The sequence below is a fragment of the Fukomys damarensis genome, unplaced genomic scaffold (genome assembly GCF_012274545.1).
Source record: "Fukomys damarensis isolate Sample0158 unplaced genomic scaffold, DMR_v1.0_HiC HiC_scaffold_3, whole genome shotgun sequence".
NCBI lineage: Eukaryota > Metazoa > Chordata > Mammalia > Rodentia > Bathyergidae > Fukomys > Fukomys damarensis.
Genome location: NW_022900915.1, coordinates 1,245,991 through 1,263,504, shown reverse-complemented (window position 1 = coordinate 1,263,504; position 17,514 = coordinate 1,245,991).

Genomic DNA, 17,514 nt, shown 5'->3' with positions numbered 1-17,514 from the left:
GTGGTACAATTTTTTTTTTTTTTTTTTTTTTTTGTACCGGGAATTGAACTCAGGTCCTTGTGCTTGCGAGTCAGGCAGCGGAACCACTGAGCTAAATCTCTGGCCTGGTACAGTGTTTTTTTAATATTTTGATCTAGTTGTTGAATCCACAGAAGCAGAATCCACAGATGAAAAACTCAGATACAGAGTCTGTATTTGCTAAAAATATCAAGAAGTTAATATTGTGCCTGGTCTGCCTAACAAAATAGACATAAAATACTTTGATTACTCGGGTACTGGGAAAATGGGCTTCTCTGATCTCACTGACGGGTTGATGCATCTGTGGCATGACTGGGCATACTGTACTGAGTAGTTCTGTCTGATCCTTTTACTTTTTAGAAAAAACCTGCTTTAAATTCACAGAGACAGAAAATGGAACAGGTTACAAGGTAGCAGGGGAAAGAGTTGCTTTTCAGTGGGTACAGTTTCAAAATGTCCTGGATTGTGGATATGAGACAGAAAAATGAAACCCGCTTTTCCCTTGGACCGAGGGGTGGGGGTTTTAATTCCACAGATGGCGTCACACTTCTCCTAACTGCCCCAGGGTGACCTGTCAAAAGCAGCCATGCCAGTCACCCCTCACCCCTTCTGCTCTGACCTCCACAATTCCACAGGCAGCTGCCACACCCTCCCTGCCATTGCTCCCCAAATCCCCAACCCCAGTGGCCGTGATCAACACTGGGCCTCTCCTGGATGGAATCTCCTTCAAAGCAGCAGCAGTTAGCTCTGCCTCCGTTTCTGTGGAGAAGGTGAGTCAAGCAGCCACTTACACACAGTTCCACCTAGCTGTCACCATGACGGTGGAGGCTGTCCTGGACTCACAGCTACTGGAAGATGTTTGCCTTGGCTGCAGCCGGCCCATTACACGGACCTGTCCTAGAAGTCCCTGATCCTCCTACTACTTCAAAGCCCAAAACAGGTCCATGAAATTCAGGAGACTATCTACAGGCTGTTCTTTATATATACTTACACACAGTTCCACCTAGCTGTCACCATGACGGTGGAGGCTGTCCTGGACTCACAGCTACTGGAAGATGTTTGCCTTGGCTGCAGCCGGCCCATTACACGGACCTGTCCTAGAAGTCCCTGATCCTCCTACTACTTCAAAGCCCAAAACAGGTCCATGAAATTCAGGAGACTATCTACAGGCTGTTCTTTATATATATATAACCCTATGCTGTACCACTGATCCCAATAAAAGCCTTGCTCGGCAGTCTGCTGCCCACTTGTGATTCTTAGCTTGGGAAGAGGGAGCTGTGTGTGTTGCTATAATATAAGAAAACTGGAACGTGAAAAGACTATTACCCCGAAAAGCTCCAGAGAGCAGTAAAGAGCAAGGCTGGCAGAGTCCTGTGGAGACCGAAAGCAGCCCGCGGAGACCAGGGAAGAGACCATTTCCCTGAAAGGAAATGGAAGTGCTGGGAAAAGCTCTAGAAAAGCCACCAAGGGAGATGGATACAAGCCCCAGCGGCTCAGCAGCTAATAGGGGTGGCTCCGCGACGGAGCTATGATAGAAAATTGCTAAGCAGCCCTGGAACTCAAAGCTGGACTCTGGAGCCCCTAACATCCAGGGAACTGCAGCTTTGCCAGCTGGTGATTTCTCTCTGAATCGAGCAAATTCACCAGCTGATTTGGTGACAGTAGAAACGGTCATAGAATGCTGAACGTACTAAGGCCCCTGAGACACTTAAAAATGGTTGCAACGGTGAGTTTTGTATGTATATGTTTTACTGTAACCGGAAAAAGTCTGACTCAGTCTTTGCTTCAACTCTGCCTGCTCAGTAGTTTCACTGCTGAGGGATGTTTTCTGCATGAGTCACCTTTCAAACCAAGAATACGGTGCCAGAGATGCTTCCTTACACGTTTGTGTTGCTCATGTTAACAGAGTCTGAAATTAGTGAGTATTAATTTCTACTCTTAAATCCTGAGTTCTAAAGATAAATTGCAGGCAATCTTTAAGAAAAGCATAGTGAAAACAAAACACGAGATGCTTCCTTTTTACATTGAGCACATAGTCCACATGCCGGGGACATAAGCTGAAACAGGAATTTCTTTTACTACAGACTGATGTTTCTCTAAATTAGGCCCTGTACACTTTTGCTGGTGGTAGGTAGTCCTACTTTTGGTGGGTGATTTTGTTAATGGATAACAGTGACTTCTGGGCGGGGACGTAGCTCAGCAGTACAGCGCCTGCCTGGCAAGCGCAAGGCCCTGAATTTGATTCCCACTACTCCCCCACAAAATGACGTGTGGGGGTGTTGAATAAAGTCTGGTTGAATAATATTTAATTGTGACCTGAAAATTGACATCCCCCTTTGACATTTGTATTTTGACCATTATAGCCTTGCTTTTGGAGCCTAAACTTCCCACTGTGTGCTTTTTTGCTGCCTATGCTAGAACACGTCTTCCTAACCATTGGCCCCTCTCTCGCATGGTTTTTAGAGATGTGGTTCACACAGATTTTTGTAAATGGGAAAATAGAATTGCCTAAAAACCTAAAATTTTCACTAAAACCAAAAGGACTGCATTGCTCACTGATTTTGTTACATAACCTCCGTTTGGCATCAAATGAGAATCCACTATTGTTAGGAATGTAACTGTAGAAAGGCTGTTATATACTTAAGTCTCACTTTATTTGCTTCTCGGGGGTTGTCTCAGTGTTTTCATTAGAAATGTTTGTACAGATGTAGGCCCTTCACGCGAAGTTGCTGAAGTAGGGATCAGAAGTTTAGCTTTCAAATTGAAAGGGGTGGAAATCTGTTTAGAAAAATGAATTTATAGATAAATAATTTACTGAGTCTGATTTGCTAATGTACAATAATCCCTAGAGGCTTTTAAAGATGTAGTCATTATATTCTTCAAGTTCTAAGAATGTTAAGCCTGTCATTCATCATAGAAGAGTACTCAAATAGGACCCATTTATAATTTCTCTTCTTGGAAACCCTTCATCCGCAAATTTGTAGACAAATATTTTTTCTTTTCCAAATAACTTACCTAATAGTTGGACAGCAGAGCCCTTTTCCTGATTAACAGAAGCATGCAGATACACAGAATGAGAGCTGGCTTTCCAATAGTTTAGATTAAAAGTCAGCTTGAGCAAACAAAATATTACTGAAAAATCATACTTTGAAATTTGCTGTACTTTTTTTTAATGAATATTGACCCAACAGTGAGTCTGTATGCCTTGTAAGCTCCAATATAGTATTATTCAGCAAATTCTTACATTAATATATTGAGCTGACTAAAAGCATTATTAAAACACTTGTTTTATTTCTCCTTTCATCAATCAAAGATGAGAAGAATGTGTTACTAAAATTTCTAAGAAATTCTGAAACGTAAGCATCACTGTTATTACGTTACTTAACACTGTACACAAAAGGAAATGTCCTGCAGACAGTATATCAAATCAAAAATTTGAGGGCTGGGGATTTAGCTTCAGAAGTGCAAGGTCCTGAGTTTGATCCATGGTACAAATATAAATAAATGAATAAAAAATGTGAGGCTTTCATATTCAGCACATGTGCTTGGTCATCCTGTTGAGATCAAAGGAAGTAGTTTAGCAGACCTGGGATATTCACCAGATTGTAGCCTTGAAGAGAGAAATTTCAGTTCCTGATTTAGCTTTCTTGTTAGCATATGAGATTAACGGTCTTTCTTGTCTTTTGGCAGAAGTTTGTTCAGGTAGCCTACTGAAATTTGTAAAATTTGCACAAACAAAAGGTACCAATAGGAAATCATTATATAAATAGTTTTCAGAAGTGGTCAATAAAAATTGCATTTGCAAGCCCAAATTTAATCTACCATCTTTTCCATTATTATCCATCTTCCCTTCTCTCCTGTTCTCCTGTAAATGTACAATTATCAAGAAAAAATGATAGCCAGAATTTGATTTTTGATTCTTTAGAAAACTCTTAGAAAGGGACAGAGATAAAGAGAATGGGCGGGGGAGAAAGGAGGAGCAAGACGAAGCGAGACCGAGACCAGTTTTCCTCTGGTATACATTTTCTTTCTAAGGTCTGAAAAGTTGCCAGAGGGTGCTGCACATAGTTTATTTTGCCTCACATCGTCACTTGAACCTCAGCATCATTATCCAGACATATCTGGAAATGCTTGTGAAGTACAAGTGTGTAGAAGAGAGGGGCTGGGAATTTAGCTCAGTGGCACAGTGCCTGTCTTGCAAGCGCCAGGTCCTGAGTTTGATCCCCAGGACTGCAAAAAAAAATAGTACACAAATATTTAGAAGAAGCCTAGTGTGTCTTGCCGTGCTTTTTCTGTGCAGTAGGAGTTTTAATGCTACCTGTAGTGGTTATACATAGTTACACATAATTTCCGTTGTGTACCTTAGAGAGATAAAGGAGGATAATCTGCCTATCTTATTGAGGGTCAAAAAACATTGAAGAATTCTTCAGGCACACACAACTACATGGAATTGCTTTATGGAGTATAACATTTTATATACCGTGCTACAGTGTCTTACAGATTTAAACCCTTTTGTTACTAATAAGTTGTGAAGGTGACAGTGGGTCTCCATTGTGTGATGTAATCAGGAGCAGAGTGACTAAACACGTATCTGCATTTTCGATCTCCTAGTATTTTGCATTGTTCTACCTCTCTAATGATAGCTTCCATTGCTCTGATGGCGAGTAGACAAAACAGTTTCCATCATTATTATTAAAAGTTCTAATTATACATGTTCTTTTATGTCTAAAGAGTCCTTTTCTCGAGCCCCTAATATATTGTTTTTGGACACTAAATTTAATAGTAAAGTGTTCCTGACTCTGTTGAACAGGAAAAACAGTCTGTGTTGTAAAGGATATCGTGTCAGCTGCTGGTTATCCTGAAACCTCAGAGGTTAGCTCCGAGCAAGTTAAGCAGCCACAACCCCTAGCAAAGAGTGGCGGGGCTCGTGGATAGGAACAAACTCAATTTAAGTCTAAGGTGGCCTTAAAATCCACAGGATCCAATGTATGCTGTAGAATGTGACAATGACCCTTTAGGGGCACAAGTGATGCTATAATCTGAAGGTTTAGGGCCCCCCAAATTCTTTTTTTTTCTTTTTATTGAGTTTATTGGTACATTTTAGGGATACAGTACAGTTACATTCATTACTGGGATCCTGTACCTCTACATACAGGTCTTGGTTCTCATTTTTTCCCCTTGTCCCTGCTCTCCCTTCACCCCCTCCCCATTTACAAACACTTTATGTCCATTTTTCATTTTCTCATTTTTTTTCTTTTCCCTTATTCCCTTTCCCCTACCCTTCCCACTTTCCCTACACCTTTAGCCCTTTTCTTCCTATTTCACACCCCCCAAATTCTTATGTTGAAATCTGATCACCAATGTGATGTTATTAGGGGAAAGGACCTTTAGGAGTTAATTAGACCACGAAGACGAACTTCTTGGAAATGTGATTAGTGTGCTTACTGAAGAGGACCCAGAGAACCTGCTCCTGTCTTCATCAGGATGGCATCTGTGAGCAGAGTGGACTCTCCCCAGACACTGAGCCAACCTTGCCTCCGGCCTGCCTGCAAGAAAGAAAATTTCTCTTGTTTATAAGCTATTGTATTTTATTTTAACAGCTCAAACAGACTACGACAAGTAATATTAGCGATCAGGTAAGAAAACACATTTGACAAAATTAAACATCCATTCTTTTTTTTTTTAAGTTTTATTGGTACATGTTAGGTATACAATATGATGACATTCATCACTGGAAATTTGTACCTTTATCTTGGTTCTTATTTTTTCCCCCTGCCATCCCTTCAACCACTCCACCCTCCTATTTACAAAGACTTTGTTTCCATTTTTTCCTTGTCTCATATTAATTTCATTCCCTTCTTTCCTTTCCCCAGCCCCTCCCACTTCCCCTCTGGACCTTTTCTTCCTATTTTACATATTGATTATAGCTTTTGATCCTTATTTACGCTTTCAATTTCTCACACCAGAGAAACAATTTGGTATTTACACATATGTGTCCTATTTATTTCACTTAAGAGTATGCCCTCAGTGTGCATCCATTTAGCTATGTCTCTTAATTTCTCATTGTTATGGCTAAGTAGTACTCCATTTTATAAGAAAAAAACCCACATTTTCTTTATCCAGTCTCCATTTGATGGGCAGTTGGGCTGTTTCCAAGTTTTAGCTGTTCCAAACTGTGCCACTATAAACATGCATGTACATGCATCACTGAGGTATGATTCTTTTCATTCTTTTGGGAAGATACCCAGCAGGGGAAGAGCTGGGCCAAATGGGACCTCCAATCCTAGTTCTCCGAGGCATCTCCATACTGATTTCCACAGTGGTTGCCCCAGTCTGCACTCCCACCAGCATCCATTCTATTAAATTTTTCCAGCAAATTAAAAACAAGGGAACTTCTTTAACCTGATATCTATGAAAAAACCTACAGCTAACATCACATTTAATAGTAAAAGAGTATTTTCCTCACAGATCAGGAAAAAAATACTGCTCTTACTACCTATATTCCATATTTTATTGGAAGTTTATGACCATTGAAATAAGGTAGAAAAAAATTAAAGACATCTAGAGTTTAAAGGTAGGAGTAAAACTGTTCAAAGGGGATGTGATATGCTTGACTGTCTAAAAAATTCACAAGGAAATCTACAAAAAGTTACTAGAACTAATAAGCAAATAGGTTATCGTATACAAGAGCAATATAAAATGTACAGAAATCCATTTTATTTCTATATATTAGAAGCAAATTATCTCAATGACATTAAAAATAAGCAATGCTTCAAAATAAATATGATTTAAAAAATGAAAGATCTATGTACTTAAAACTATATTACTGAGAAAAATTCAAACCTAAATGACCTGAGAAGGTGATCCAACATGGCTGTGTGATTGAGTAAAGGAGACTCTAAAAAGGACAAGTAAAAACACAGGCAACCGAAGAAGGTGATGCAAAAAATAAATTGGGAAGAAGAGACTTGTAGATGAAGCAAAACACATGCGCAGGAGCTAAGGAGGGAAAGAGGGCTGACAGCCTGCAGGACCTCTGCCCTCACCCACTATGGGGCAGCCACTTGCAGAGCTTCCCACATAGCTGGCAGGACCCAAGTTGCACAGCAGAGTCCGGTCTCTCAGACTAGGGTTATAATGGGACCCTTCATTTCGTTGTCCCCCCTCCAAACACAGGAGGCTTCAGCCTGCCAGTATCTTCGTGGGCACATCCAGGGGCAAGAGCTCAGGGATTGGAGAGGCTCCTTCTCCAACTCACCTGATCTCAGATCCCAACAGGATAAGCGAGTGATTGCTCCTTGTGCCAGGAGTCTTCAATGGTGGACACTGGGCACCTTCCATGTTGGACTTCCAAGTCACCACCAGGTGCCTGAACTTTATCCCACACCAGTGGGGACATTCATCCGTACGCTGGTCCAGTTTGAGTATGGACTTGGCACCTTGGGCTCACCTGAGTCTTTACCCATTTTTCATTGTCCTGCTCCGGTCCTTCACCTGCTACAGACTCCGTCTGAAACCTGGCACCAGTTCCCAGGCAGCCCGAGCTTACACAGGGTGTTCTAATCCCGCTGTCCCAAGTTGACACAAGACTTATCTGGTATCTAGGACTGGCCCCGTGGACACGAATGTACCTTAGGTATCTAGTGTTGGCCCCCAACCAGCAAGGACCCATGCCAGTGGCCTCAGAGTCCAGTGCTCACCTTCCTGGGCTGGTGCCCAGCTTGGACAATTGCCACAAGCGGATCTACAGACGGGACCCACTGCAGTGAGAAATCTCCACACAAACCCGTAGACTGCAAAGAATGTCCTGAAGGTTTAGACTTCGAAGGGAAGCACTCTTCTAGAAATGCGAAGGAATTTCCTTCTTTTTTTTCTTTTTCTCCCTTCATTTAACCAATTTCTTTTCATTTCTCCTCTATTGCTATTTTTAAATTTTATTATATTATTTATTATATTATTATTATTGTTATTGGTGGAGCTTGGAGTTCTATCCATTTTCTTGTTTCCTCATTTTAAAATGTAATTTGCTTTGTTTGACTAGATCCTCCCTTCTTCTCTCTTTTCTTTTCTCACTCTCTTTCAGCCTATTTCCTGTTCTTTATTTTCTTTTCCTCTAGTTTAATCTCCATTCCCTATTATTTATCCTTATCCTACTTGTTTTTTCTGTTACTGCCACCTAATACTACTAATTTTCTTTACTCCTTAATAGGATCTTTTACATCAATCTTACCACCTTCTTCTCATCTTCTATTAATTTTTCGTAACCTATTTCTTTTTTCTTCATGAATAGGAAAAAAACATTTTTTGCCAGCCAAACCGAGGACTGATATCTAGAATACACAAAGAACTCAAGAACATTGAACTACCTAAAATTACAGATTCAACCAAGAGAAATGTTTTCCCTTTAGTTTTAAGACCTTGAGGTTTTCCCGTGGTCTGAACTTAGTATGGTCCCTGGACCTTCACAGCCTGCTCAGAAGATATAACATTCTCTTGAATTTAAGATAAAAACCACAAACTTGGGTGGATTTGATTTATAGGTAGGGACTAAGAAAACAAAAGAAAAAAGGAAAAAACACATCATCTTTGCTTTCATTTGGCCCTGGCCACGTGTCTGCAAGCCTGTTAATGTATACCTTTCTGTCTATTATGATCCAGCAACCCCTCTACGGCACAGATAGCAATGAAATATATCAAAGGGATACCTAAAATCACATATGCATTGCAGCACTATTCGGAATGGCTAAGATAAAGAATCAGCTGAGATATCCATCTATAGATGGCTTAAAAAACTCAGGACACACAGTAAAGCATTGCTCAGCCATTAAAAAGAACAGAATATTGCCATTTGTGGCCTGAAGAATAGAATGGGAAAACATTGTATTAAGTGAAATAAGTCAGATACCAGAAGGCAAATATATTTTCATTTGTTTGTGGAAGCAAAAAAAAGTTCACTGTTATTGGTGAAGAGTAGTGGTGATCACTAGAGAAGAGGAAGCCTGGAGGGAGGAGCTATAAAGAGAGGTCAGATAACAGGTACCGAGACACAGTAAAAAGAGGAATCTGCTCTAGTGCTCCATAGCTGAGCAGGGTAACTATAGTTCTGCAACAGTTACGGTGTATTTCAAAATGCCTATAAGAACCTAATGGTTGTAAACACATAGAAATGACAAACATCAAGGAGATAAAATGCTGTTACCTTTTCTCACATTTCTTTTCCTTCTTTCCTTTCTCCTACCCTTCCCACTTCCCCTCCTCCTGTAGACATTTTCTTTGTATTTCACAATATTATTTATACATTTTCATCCTTATTTACACTTTGACTTTTTTCCCACCAGAGGAACTACTCGGTATGCAAAGTCTTTGTAAATAGGGAAGGGTAGAGGGGGTGAAGGGAGGGCAGGGGAATGGGGAAAAATGAGAACCAAGACACATCATGTAAAGGTGCAAGATCCCAATAATGAATGTAAATGTATTGTAGACCTAAAATGTACCAATAAACTTAATGGGAGAAAATTAAAAAATAAAAATGCTATTACCCTGATTTGATCATCATAGTTATACACATGTACTGAATCCCATAAATATGTACAAATATTACTTGTCAAAAATATACAAACAAGGGCCAGGGATTTAGCTCAGTGCTAAATAGTGCATAGAGCAGTGCTACCGCCTGCCTCACAAGTGCAAGGACCCGGGTTTGATCCCCAGAACAAAAAGAAAAACAAAATAGATAGATAGATAGATAGAAATATACACACACACACACACACACACACACACACACACACGCACAAACACTACCTTTACAGCTGTCAAAACACTTTCGGTTGTCTTTTTTTTTTTTTTTTTTTTTTTTTTTTTTTTTTGTTTTTTTTTTTTGTAAGGGATCGAACTTGGGTCCTTGTGCTTGTGAGGCAGGCAGCAGAACCACTGAGTTAAATCCCCAACCCCTTGGTCGTCTTTTGATTGTGCTCCTTGCTTACCGTACTATTCATTATGGTGATAATACACCCCTTTTGCTGTATCAGTGCATACATTTTTCTACATAAGTGAATGTTCCAGACAACTGACGTTTAGCATTTAATGTATTGCAGATTGCTTATTTTAACCATTTTAAAGGTAAATCTCCCTAAAATATATAATCTACCTTGATTTTTTTAAACAGAAAGTGTAGAAACTGAGTTACCATTTCTGTTGCCACCAAATACCATTGTGATAGCTGCAGGAGAAGTGAGAAAGTAATCCGGGAGAAAATGTTTGATAACATTTACAGGTTTTTACTTTGCTTCCCTCTGCAAGGAATTTTACTTAGTCTGCAAAATTATGCTTAATTTACAAGTAAAAGAATATACCATACAAACTGGCAAACACTAAAGCCAGGGAAAATACTTCCACTGAGTAGGAAGAGCGTCATAACCGAGCCTCTTGTTGTGACGGAAATCCAGCCTGAAACTGAGTGCCAAATAGAAAATATTTGTCAGGTAAAATCTTGGTGGGACGATGAACTCCCAGTTTGTGCGAAGTCTTAAGTTTGATCAGCAGTACCCCCAGAAACAAAACTGCAGGAATGGAGAATGTGGGGTGGCCCTGAGATGCACATTGTTATGACATCCTGTGTGTTCCAGCCTCAGCTCCATACCCACGGGACTCCTCTTTCCACTATGTTAAAGGGATGGGGAGAAACATTAGTAACAGCAGATGTTTTAAATATTGTTAAAATAGAGTTACTTAAACAGAGCATGGTGGCGCACTCTGGGCTATAGAGCAAGACTCTCAAAACAAAACAAACAAATAAATTAAAAAGATAATTTGTAGATATGCACTCTACTCCTAAAGAACAGAAAATAAATTTTCCAAGTTCCTTTCAAATATTCAGGAAAATTGCACATATATTAGGCCAAGTAAAACATAAAATACTATAAATGCTAGAAAGCATAATCTTTGCTAAAACTAGAAATTAAGAAACTCAGAAAATAAAAGATGCTTCAACCTAGAAATTACTTAAATATTCTCTTAACACATGCATCAAAGAGGAAAAAAAGAAGTAAAAAGCATAAGATCTCTATAAAGTAAAAATGGACAAAACAATGTCTGCCAAACTGTATGTTATTCAGTGACAAGATGGTGAACGCAGTTGCTCTTGCCTTTCATTCTGTGAAAACGACAGCAGACTGAACAGTTTTATGGGCGCTCTTGAAGCCGTCACAGATCTGCATCAGCGCAGTGAACACCCATTTGGAAGGAGTCCATCCCCCAAATGTTAGGACATGCTATGGCCCCTTGTTTTCTCTGCCCTACTTCAGCCCACTCTGGTGTAGACTGCTGCAGTCAGGAGGAAAGCGTGTTTCCTGTTGCTCTTCTCAGGATGGAAGAAAGAGTGGAACTTGTTTGCAATAAATTGCCTGGCTTGTCTAAGAAAACCGGAGGGTCTGCCCTCTGACTCATGCATCGGATCTTGAACAGCCTCGGTGGCCTGGTTTACGGTCTGGGTGGGGGCTGCTTCTTGAAAGCAGTGGTGAGCATTATAGCACAGGAAATTGCCGAGAGCTTGAGACTTCAGGGGGCTGAAAGCAAAACATTACGGGCGTGGGAATACAAAACAACATCTAAATCTCCAAGAAGAAAGTTTAAAGTCAGGGAACTGGTGGAGTTGCTGTCTAAGTAGATGACTTTCTGCTTCCAAAACGGTGCCTTGTTGCCGCAACCTCTAGAGTGGACAAACACTAGCTATGTCTTCACATCACGTAAGAGATAGAGGGACAAGAAAGAGTTCCCTGAGTGCTGAGCCTTTTAGACAGGTGCTAATCTCGTATTTAACTGCCTCCCAAATACCACGCCTCTTAATGCTGTTGTACTGAGGATTAAACCTATCTTCAGCTCCTAAAATTCTTGGAATCTCCGGAGTTGCGTCTTTTGTGAGCTAATGAGATGTCTGGTGGTCTTTGACACCCAGATGGAAACTTTGTGCTTGCTGGTGCTGAGAGCCATTGCCTGGAAAAGCTCACATATATGCCTGAAACAAACTAGAATGTTTCATACACCTTTTGAAACAGGAAATGCTTTAAATGCCTATCAAACATGAATTGTTTTATACAATTTACATATTGTGTATTCCATTGCCAAGTGGAATATCACACAACAAATTAAAATGAATCAGCACACTATATAGTTCTTAATGTGGCCTCTGTACCATCAGCCTGGGAAAATCCATTGCCCCACCCCAAAACTACTAATCAGAAACTGATGGTCAGATTCAGTGATACTGTAAAAGACAGGTTAGTTAGCTTATAAGAAGGTAGCTAGTAAAGGGCAGACTTAAAATAACCGATTAAAGCTTTGCAGCTAGTTTAGAAATGTAAAAGCAAATAGGAAAAAAGGATAAAGAGTTAAGAATTCTCTCAGAAAAAAACTTCTTAGTGAAATACACTAAATTAACAACTCCTCCCTACTTCCAGGCAGGACATGGAGAAACAGAAATTCAGAGAAACCAGTTTTCTTTGAACTTGGTTTCCTTTGAACTCAGCCAGCTGAGTGACTTTTTTTAAATTCTAAACCCTTTTAAAAGTCTAAACCCTTATTGGTTATTCTAAACCCACACAACCACTTGTGATAGGCGATCACTGGATACTCTCTGCTTATCTATATAAGCCCAAAACAAAGAATGCACCCCAGAATTCAACTCCTGGAGCCCCTCTTAGAAACCCATCAGGAGCTGTTTTCTGTCTTAAATTTCCAATAAACAATTCCCTTCAACCTCCTTTCTGTCCACAGTTTCATTCTTTGACCTAGTGACACAACAAGCTTTGTTTGTACAGTTTGTATAATGATAACTGTATCAGTACGAATCTTGATGAGGCCTCTAGGTCTTTTTTAACTTTTTTTAACAAAAAAGTTGGAAAACCACTGAACTAGAGATAGGTCTACCACCATGGGTAAAATCTTAGAAATATACGAATGATGGATTAGAAGCAAGACACCAAACAATGCACACATTGTGACAGCACATAGTACAGTTGTATTATAGAGGCACAGCACGATTCTATAGCAGGCAGGTGTATGAAGGGTGCTTTAGGCGCAGTGGCACATGCCTGTAATCATAGTATTATGGCAGGATAGGATGTACACAATGCTTCTCATCGGGAACCTGCAAGTACCAGGATCATAAACTCTGTTTTAGTAATGAATTTAAAAGGCAGAGTTTAAAATAAAGGAAGACAGTTTATTTGGGAAAGGATGGGGAAAAAGAAGAGAGCTGCTCTGAGGGAATAGGAGCATCAGACAAGAATACCCATGGGTTTTTATTTCCAGTTCCTTTCTATGTAGGACTAGTGAATTTTCTCATCCCTCAAGTGGGCACCTGGACGCTGTCACCATCTGATTGCGTCTCTGGCTGTCTTCGATCCTAGCTGTGGTTACCTCTGTCTACATTCTTTCTGGTCATTTGATTTCTTCTTGTGATGGGTAGGTGGGAGGGCTTTATAGAAAGGTAATTTAGAGACAACGATTAAGGGGACAGACCTGTGTGTATCTGGTGCAGGTATAGTGATGCTGAAGTAATACATATATATACATACATATATGTGTGTGTGTGTGTGTGTGTGTGTGTGTGTGTGTGTGTGTGTGTGTGTGTGTGTGTGTGTGTGTGTGGTGGGTGGTGGGTGTGCACGGGTGTGTCTTTTATGTATTAAATAAGAATCCTTAGGTGGCTGGTCCTTGACTCCTTTGGATTTTATCACAGGTAGATGGTGGGGCTGGTTTCCCTAGTATTTTAGGTTTCTGCCTTCCTCCTTGGTTTGTTGACTCTGATAAATTCTTATGGTAATTGTGTTTCCTGGTGTCTCTCTGGATATAGTTTCTCTCTCTTTTGTCTTTCTAGTTGTTCTAACTGTGGAGTCTACCTGTAGAGGTCTTACTTTTTAGTAGGATTCCCCATGAATTTTTAATAAAGCCTATCTTTTCCCTGCCGAGGAGCTGCCTTTCCCTACATTTCCTCCCTCTGAAATATCCATTTAATTGAAGTTGGGTAAATGGGTGATACCTCATCTGCCCTCTTCAAGCTGAGCGGGGTCTTTCCTGGGGGCAACAGATGAAGTCTTTAGCAGGGAGAGTTGTCTGAGGGGCTTTGGCACAAGGAGTCTTGCAACTTTACCATGGGTTTCACCTGTATGATCACTCGAAGTTTGGCAGCCTCTAGGTGAAAATAAACAAGCTTTACCAAGAGATTGAAACACGTATGACCAAAGCATGAGCACTAGAATGGAAAGGCAGATTGAGGAAGGAGCCATGTCAGACACTGCTTTTAAGGGATTGGAATAGCAAGTATAACCAGCAGGATCCTAAACCTGTCTACAGATGTAGCTGGAAACTGTCAACAGGGGCCAGTGAGTTGAGCTACCTTTCTATACCCAGCCTTTATTGCTATTTTATTATTTTTACACATCTTTTGGTTATACTTCTCCACTAAGTGTTTAAGGCCAAGTTAAAGTGAGACCTGTATTAATCAAAATTAACCTTTTACTATCTATTGAGTTCAGTTAAGGCTCTTTAGGCATTGTTTTTGGAACCACGTACAGAGGCCCTCAGCTCCTCGGTGAGTGCCAAGTGCCAAAGTGGGCCATCGCCTTCCTGGACCATATGGCTTCTGGTGACCCTCCTTTTTGGCACACAGTGTATTGGTTGACTCTTGTCCTCTGGGGTCCAACAATCCCCTTGCTCGGGAGGTTGGGTGACTCACCAAATTGTAAGAACTTGTACAGAAGTTTCCTCATGTCCTGGGTCCTCGTGGACCATGGAGGGCCAGGGCCGAAATATTGGCTGTCTTTTAATTCCAGTTACCTTTTTAATGCTGGTGTCTAAACTCTAGTTGTTGAACACCCAGAAGGTCAGTTGCACCAATATTAAAGTGGGAGCAGTGAGTCTAACTATTATAATCTCATCTAGACATCAAATACTTTGAAACATAAAATATAGCCAGAGAACTCTTATTTTTTCCAATCATGGCTGTCTTAGAAATTGAATCCCTGCAAAATGTTAATGGATAACAATTACAGTTTTACAGAGAAAATGTGAGGTGAAGGGCCACGTAGCATTTTAGGCATGACATTCAAGATGACATTACTATCTCTGAAACACATTTAAATGTCCATCTTAGCATAGAATAGTTTTTTAAGTGAGTTATCTTCATCTAATTACAAGATATTAAATGACATAAAGAAATTTTTGGCCAATTTGTTATCCTTTATCAAGGTGTCATGAGGAAGAATGCACCTGTCTACAGATGTACCTTATAGGTTATTAATGTTTAGCCTTTAATTCTTTTGTGTGACAGCACAGTGTTTGAGAATCTCTAAGTATTGTGACACATACACAACATATATATCATATAAGCTTTTACAAAAGCATCTGGCTGGTGGTCTCATGCTGGCTTAACATGCACCTCTTATCACAAGTAGCTGGAACACAAGTACAAGAAGGAAAATATTTGAGTTTAAAACTTTATCACTATAAACAACCCTAGGCTGGAAACCACCCGTATGATGAGATGTCTTTCCAGTTTTTTATCTTTGAAAATTTATGTACCCAGAAAGCATGAATACCTTTAGTATACAATAAAGTCAGCAATAAGGACAATAAGCAATATATATAGCCATAGCTATATGGAAATATTTTTCTTTTAATATAGTTTTGCATCAAGAGCATCTTTTAAGAAGAAAACCTTACTGTTTTACCCATCCAGAACTAAACCTTTTGATAATAGTCAATGTAAATATATTACAATAATATTTTTAGCAGTATTTGTTGGAGTGTGTCTCCCAGAAAAATATGGGAACTGCTGGGGTCCCATTAATGAATAAAGACTTAAATAAACATCTTCAGGCAGCTGTTTTTTATTCACCAAGGGGAGCCTTGTCCAGGAGTTCTCCAAAGCCCAAGGTGTCCCTATTTAGTGATCTAAACAAAATTTCCAGATGACCTATGAGAACCAGACCATAACAATTAACACATTATTTTTGACCTACGGAATACTTCCAAGTTATTGTACACAGACAGCAATAGGCACCTTGCATTCACAAAACCAATCTGACAACCTGGGTATGGAAGCATGTCCTTAACTTTAGTGACACTTATTTTATCAATAAGCCAACTTAAATTGTAGACATAAATATTTTAACATATATAAAATGTTTTCCATGAAAATCTTAAAAAAAAATAGAAATTTGTTGACCTCAAACAAAGCAGCTATAGGTCTTGTAACCGGTTTTTAGCACAGATTAAACAGACAGACAAGTACACATAAGACAATTGTTTATAAACCAGAGTGCATCGCATGAATTTGGCCATGGCTTCTTGTATGAATCAGGCACAACTATTGTTGTAGTTCATGACATTACCCATAGCTGGAGCTGTTGTCACCCCTCTCTCCTCCTTCTCTATGCCTGTGTCCTTCTTCAAAGGGGGATAGGAGGGGAAGGGAACTTCTCTGGCAGCTAAACTGAGGAGGGTCAACAGAACACTGAGACCTCCATTTGGGATGATTTTGGAGAACAAGACTAACTGAATGTAAGCCTTTATTTTTGCAAAACAGGTCCAATTGGACTATGGCACTACCCGTGCATGCGAGCGAGCCAGCTCTCCCTGCTCCTCTCTCTCTCTCTCTCCCATGGGAATTGGATCAGGGCCCTGGAGGCCCACTCTCGGCCTCAGTAATGTGCAGTGAACATCCTAGAAGGGCCTTGCTTTTATAAAGGGGTTAGGCTTTTAAAGCCAAATTTTAATAGTGACTACAGGGTTTTCGGGGGCAAGGGGAGTGAGTGGGTTGGGCCCAAAGGCTCTCATGGCTGGGCCTTGGGAGCAGTGGGCAGTGAGGCTGGCGTAGCATGGTCAAGCCTGGGGAGGGGTGATGTGGCAGGTTTGGGAGGGGCAGGCAATCCAGTTCCCAGAAGGGAGTGGGTGACCGAGCATCATGTTGGTGGGGTTTCCAGGAGGGTGGGGTGAGCAGGTGCCACTGCCTCCAAGAGGGGTGGACAAGTGCTGCTGTAGAGTTAACTAGGGGCCGGATTTTTTATCCCAAGGTTTTGAATTGGGAAACCAAGCAGGAAGAAGACAATCCCCTGCCCTTTCCCCCATCTAGCAGCAAGAAAGGCTAGGTTTTATTTAATACCCAGTTTGAAAATTTTTATGTCCCGGTACTGTAATATGTCTAAGAAACTCACAGATTAAAGCCTGTACCCACTGTAATTATACATCATTACCAAAGGCACATTTGTCAGCTTCCTCCCTGATATACAGATGAATGATGTTTTAGTTGTTGGAAAGAAGAGAAAGGCCGGCTAAAACCTTTTTAGGGTCTCTTTCTCTGACAGAAAGTAGACCTGCTTTGGGGAGCAGGGAGGGTGACAAATGAACACCCGTGGGTTTTGTCTCCAGCTCCTTTTAATTTCGGTCTAGCGAATTTTCTTGTCTCCTGTGTAGGTGCTTGGAGTTGTCACCGTC